Source organism: Callospermophilus lateralis, chromosome 14 (genome assembly GCF_048772815.1).
Source record: "Callospermophilus lateralis isolate mCalLat2 chromosome 14, mCalLat2.hap1, whole genome shotgun sequence".
Lineage (NCBI taxonomy): Eukaryota > Metazoa > Chordata > Mammalia > Rodentia > Sciuridae > Callospermophilus > Callospermophilus lateralis.
Genome location: NC_135318.1, coordinates 90506028 through 90512661, shown reverse-complemented (window position 1 = coordinate 90512661; position 6634 = coordinate 90506028).

Sequence of the window (6634 nt, the reverse complement as noted above, 5' to 3'; positions counted from 1 at the left end):
CTTGCTAAGTTGCTGAGGCTGGCTTCGAACCTGTATCCTCCAGCCTCAGCCTGCCCAGGCACCGGGATTACAGGTGTGCAGTGCAGAGCCCGGCCGTATGGCTCTTGCCACGCCGAGACACTGCATAAGTACAGAAAATCGGGCACAGAAAGCCAAGCACTGCGTATTCGCACTGAGATGGGCAAGCCAAATGTGGCCTCTCTGAGGTCGAGAGTAGAACGGTGACTACCAGAGGTTGGAAGGCTGCTAACAGGCAAAGGGGGTGCAGCTGGACAGAAGGAAGAGCTCCTCACAGTTCCCAGCACGGGAGGGGACTATGGTTGACAATTAACTGTTGTTCTCAAAAGATCTAAAGTCAGCCTACTACAGTGCCACAGCTCCATCAGGTTTCATAGAAGCATAAACACTAAATCCTATTAGCCCAGATGCCGGTCAGCAGATGAAAGGATTCAGAAACCAGGGTGTGTGTGTGTGCGATGCAGTTCTACTCAGCCTTTTAAAGGAATGAAGTTATGGCATTTGCCAGCAAGTGGGTGGAAATGGAGACTATCGTGCCAAGTGAAATTAGCCAACTCAGCAACTCAGGTTGAATTTCTCTCTCATATGGGGAAGTTGTAGTAAAATAAAGGAAAGGGGAGGGAAGGATAAGAACCAATAAAGAACCAATCAATACAAACACAAAGGAAGTCTAGTAGAGCAGGGGAGGTGGAGGGGGGAGGGGGAGGGGAGGGGGAAGGAGGGGGAGGGGAGGGAGGGGAGGGAGGGGAGGGGAGGGGAGGGTGAGGGAGGGGGGGAGGGGGAGGGAGGGGAGGGAGGGAGAGGGGGATCCTGAACTGAAGTCCATTTCCACGCACCTGTGAGTTTGTCGGGATGAACCCCATTGCTATGTAGAACCCCCAGTAAAGCTCTAGTGGGAAAAGGAGAGGGGGTGCAGGCAGGCAGGAAGGAAAGATGAAAGGAAAAGTAATTTAAAATAAGTAGAAGAGAAAGAAATAATATGTATAGGAACAGAAATAAATGACCTAAAAACAACGAATTGAGAAAATTAGCAAAGCCAAAACTGGTTCTCTGAAAAAGATCAAGTCTAGCTACGTTAACCAGGAAAAGGAAGGACACAGGCAGCTCGTGGCACACACCTGTGATCCCAGCTACGTGGGACTTGAGACAGGAGGATCATAAGTTTGAGGCCAGCCTCAGCAACCTAGGGAGGCCCTGTTTCAAAATAAAAAATTCAAAATGCAGGGGCTATGGCTCAGTGGTAGAGTACAAGTGGGTGCAGTCCCTGGCATTAATAATAATAATAGTAATAATAATAATAATAATAATAATAATAATAAATTACATAACTTCATGATTTGGGGGTTGAAAGAAGGGTTATCACTGAATAATGCTACAAATATTGAAATAATAATAATTTTATAAAAGACATAATGCCAACAAATTCAGCAACTTAGGTTAGATGGACAAGTGCTTTGAAAAATACAGCACGTTATGTAACTTACAGATGGTACAAGGGAAATCTGTGGAGCTATTAAGGAAATAAAATTTATTACAAAAAAATTTCCAGAAAGAAAACATAGGTGAAGTCAGTTTCATTGATTCTGTAAAACATTTAAGAGAGAAAAGACATCACTTACAGATTCTTTTAGAAAAGAGAGGAAACAAAAATACTTCCCAATTCATTTTAGAAGTCAATACAATTTTTATTTATTTATGGTACTGAGGATTGAACTCAGGGGCACTCAACCACTGAGCCACATCACCAGCCCTATTTTGTATTTTATTAGAGACAGGGTCTCACCGAGTTGCTTAGCACCTCGCTGTTGCTGAGGCTGGCTTTGAACTCACGATCCTCCTGCCTCAGCCTCCTGAGCCACTGGGATTATAGGCCTGCACCATTGTGCCTGGCTAGAAGCCAATATTATTTTAATACAAACCCTGACAAAGACATCAGAAAAAATAAAAATAGCCCAGGTGTGAAAGTTTTTAATGAAATAACAAATTAATCTAGTAATATATAGAAAGGATCATACAGCATGCTTTAGTAAAATTCATACCAGAAATGTAAGTTAGGTTATCATCAGAAAATCAACAAAGCAATTCACCATACTAACAGAATAATGGAGAAAAATGATAGAATTATTTCAATAAATACAGAAAAAGCATTCAACACTCATTTATAATAAAAACTCAGATAGTTAGGAATAGAAGACATCTTCTCAATCTGACACAAAAACCCTACTCTGATCAGTATCGAGTGGTGAAATACTGAACGTTTTCCCTGTGACAGGGACCAGAAGAGGATGTCCCCTCCCTCCACCCTTCAGCCGTGTGCTAGAATCTCAACCATTGCAATGATACCAGTCAGAGAAATAAAGGCATGGAGATTAAAAAGAAAAATCATGACTGATTCCACACATATTATGATTGTGTATGCAGGAAATCCTAAGAAATCCACAAAACAAGAATTAAAACAAACAAATCAATTGAACATGGTGCCAGAATATAAGGTTACTATTAAAATATCAAATGTAAACTGGGCGCGGTGGCACACGCCTGTAATCTGAGCGGCTCGGGAGGCTAAGACAAGAAGATCACAATTTCAAAGCCAGCCTCAGCCTTGGTGAGGCGCTAAGCAACTCAGTGAGACCCTGTCTCTAAATAAAATACAAAATAGGGCTGGAGGTGTGGCTCAGTGGTTGAGCACCCCTGAGTTCAATCCCCGGTACCTTCCCCACAATATCAAATGTATATTTTTATATGTAGCAGCAAAAATCGGGGAAATTAAATTAGAAAAGCAATTCCCATTGAGAGCAATGGCTAATGCCTGTGATACCAGCAGCTCAGGAGGCTGAGGCAGGAGGATCAAGAGTTCAAAGCCAGCCTCAGCAACTTAGCAAGGCCCTAAGCAACTTAGTGAGAACCTGTCTCTAAATAAAGTGTAAAAAGGGCTGGGGATGAGGCTCAGTGAGTCAGCACCCATGGGTTCAATCCCTGGTACAAAAAAAAAAAAAAAAAAATTCCAGTTATAGTATCTTCAAAGAGCCCCAAATATTCAGGAATAGATACATTGAAAAGACAGGAAAGGAACTGGGGATGGCTCAGTGGTGGGGCGTCTGCCTAGCATGCAGGAGGCCCTGGGTTCCAGCTCCAGTTCTGAACAGAAGAATAGGAAAGACTATAAAACATTATTGAAAGAAAGTAAAGACCTGAACAAATGGCTAAAGACGTCAGGATGTCAATTCTTCCCCAACTGATCTGTAGCTACTGCATAATGCTAAATCATAATGCTTAAAACAAAAATCTTTTGCAGAATTCACACACTGATTCTAAAATTTATATGGACAAGGAATTTAGAGTATTTAAAATAATCTTGAAATAGAAGAACAATTTGGAGCGTTTGAGCTACCTGACGTGGGGACAATGGCACTGTAGTGGAGACTGAAAAAAATAAACCAGCAGAGCTGAATACGGAGCCAGAAATGCTCCCACTCCACGGGCGGTCGGACTTTGGCAAAGGCACCGAAGAAGTCTATGGGGAAATAAGTCCTAAAGAAAATGGTGCTGAGTTAACTGGAGGTTCCCATGGAAACAAGCTAACAAACCGTCAACTTTTCTCTTCAGTTTTACAAAAGTTAATTTGAAATGAATCATAGACCTAAATATAAAGTCATAGAACTCTTAGAAAAAAAAGCATAGAAGAATATCTTCCTAACCTGGGGGTACGCAAATGTTCGATAGGTCACAGGTGGCAATGAACAATAAGAAATTCAATATATGTATCTCTACCCAAATTAAATTATCTGCAGATAAGTGGTATATTCAGAAAATAAATTAGCAAGTCATATATTCGTAGAAAATACTTTCAAAGCATCTGAACAGGACTGACCGTCTGGATGTTGAAGCACTCTTACAACTCACTAATGAAAAGATGATCAATCCAATAAAAAAAATGGACAAGGAGTTCGAATGGACACTTCACCCGAGAATATGCAAGTGGCCGTTAAAGGACGTGGAGAAACGCTCATCATTACTCCTCAGGGAAATGAAAATTGAAACCACAGGAAATACCATGACACCACCCCCTGAAGTTAAAAAGACTGACATCAAGATGGGACAGGTTTCCATAAACCCCCACAAACCCTGCCCTGTGATCCCGCAGTTGCCCTCCTAGGGATTTTTCCCAAGAGAAATAGAAACATGTCTACAAAAGCATTCCTTCAGATGTGGCCACAGCAGCTCCTCCCACTGGAGGAGAACAGACAGAGCACTGGGTGGGGAAGATGGGTAGACAACCTGGAGGCTCCAACAGATGGAATCTATTCAGGAGTAAGAACCGGCTATTGGCAGTACCTCAACAGGGACTGTGCTCATCAGCGTTCTGTTACTATAACAAAATACCTGAGATAATTGGCTCATAAAGAGAAAAGATTCATTTGGGTTCACAGTTTTGGAAGCTCCATCCATGCTCAGGTGGACCACTGTGTCTAGGTCTCAGGGACAGTCCTGGATGGCAAGGGTGGGGTGCAAAACTGCTTACTTCATGGCCCGAAGCAAAAGAGGGAATGAGGAAGGAGGGTGGGTCCCAGTGTCCCTTTCCTGGACACACCCCCAGTGACATAAAGACCTCCCGCTAGGCCCCACCTCTAAAAATCTGCATCACCTCCCACCACGGCTTAAAGCTTAAAACACGTGGGTCACCCCACAGCAGGTGGGTCTCACCGTGCACATGTATCCATGGTGCTGTGTGTGTTCACGTGACACTTGTGTGACACTCTAGGACAGGGAGAGCCTCAGGGAGCAGAAGAGCCTCCGAAGCACGGTTACTCCTTGGGGAAGGGGGATTGGAGGGGCTGGGGTGGTTCTTGGAGGGCAGGGAGGTCCTTTGTCTGGATATGGGGGGTGGCATGCCCCGTTGTGTCCCTTTGTCAAAAGTCGTCTCAGATGTCCTTAACAAGTGTGTGTTCTGTGGGTGTAAATGTTAAATTTTAAAAAATCCCCATACACCCAACAGATATTCTGAGCTCTACAAAAACACCACAGAGGCCAGAGGAACAGGCACAGAGGGGCTGAGACACAGAAGAGAAAAGGGACGTCGTCAGACCCGAGCTGCGGATTCCTCCCGGTCGGCCAGAACCTTTCACTGAAAAAGCAGAGTCAGGAGCATTGCCAGGGGCGTCCTCTGGGGAGAGGCGGGAGGGAGGCTGGGATTTCTCCAGCCCCCATGCCTGGCTCCCTCTCATCTGGCCTTTAGTGCTTTCCAGAAATAAACTACTTTTAGTGATAAATTCCTGGACGGAGACCGTAGCTGCAGGCTGCCCCGTTGCCTGCCTGAGGTGTAAGGCGTTTCAGAGCTTCAGGTTCTTGGATTTATTTATTAACATCTGTGCATCGATGGAAGAGGCATAGGGAGCCCTCAGACTCCTCTGGCTCTGGGTGGAAAATTGTCCACAGGAAACTGAGACCAAGGGAGACTTTTTTTTTTTTTTTTTTTTTTTGGTACTGGGGATGGAACCCAAGGGTGCTTAATTACCAAGCCACATCCCCAGCCCTTTTTAAATTTTTATTTTGAGACAAGTTCTCCCTAAGTTGCTTAGGGTCTCATTAAGTTGCTGAGGCTGGCCTCAAACTTGCAATCCTCCTGCCTCAGCCTCCCGAGCCCCTGGGATTACAGGTGTGTGCCACCACACCCAGCCACAGAAGGGGTGTCCAAGCGTGTGAGTGTGTACACACAGAGAAAATCCAAGCTGCAACTTCCTATTCCTTTCCCACCTATCCTCCCAGTGTCACCTAAAGTCCCCCAGCAAGTCTCCTACTCAGGACACCAGTGGGTATGGCAGGAATGGGTGCCTGCTCCCCGCTGCTCCAAGGGCCTGGGTGGTCCCTGGAACATGACAAGGTCTGGAGGAGCTTCTGAGTCCTGTGTCCACAGCTGGGTCACTGGTGGCTTCCCTGGCCCCGTACACAGCTGGTACATAAGAATTGCACCTGGCAGAACTGCTCTTGGTCACAGTAAGCCTCACCCCATGGCTGTCCAGTGTCCAGGTTCAAAGGTGAGACTCTGGCCTCTCTCTCCAGGTCCCTGGCGCAGGCAGGGGCTGTGCATGGCCCCTCAGGCTGCTTAGCCCAGGGCCACCTGCTCTCCAGGGAGGACACAGACATCCTAGGAGGCCTGGCAGGGGACAGGAGCCTGGGGAAAGGGCCATGTCCGTGGGCGAGAGTCCCTGATTGGTGCGCCCAGGAGAACTCATCCGCCCATCGCTCACCTCCTCCCGTGTTATGGGCAGAATGAAGCTCAGATAAAGCACGGGGTGGGGGATTTTGGTACCCGAGACCAGGCTTCTCGGGAGAGCGTGAGAACTCACAGCAGAGCCAGGCCCGTCGCATGCCGGCGCTGGGGTGCCCCTAGCATCATCCGCAGCTCCAATTCCCTCGCCCGCCTCCCAACCTGGAAACTACACTTTTTTTTTTTTTTATTTTTAAGCACACAAAAACAGAAAACCAGAACAGAACCTCACGAAACCAACAGAAAACCAAGGAAAAACCCCAAATCCCTCTGGTTTCTTTTTGACTCTTTCCACCCCCCACCCCCAGAGACTGACAGCTGGAGGGAGTGCAGAGCCAGCTGGGAGTC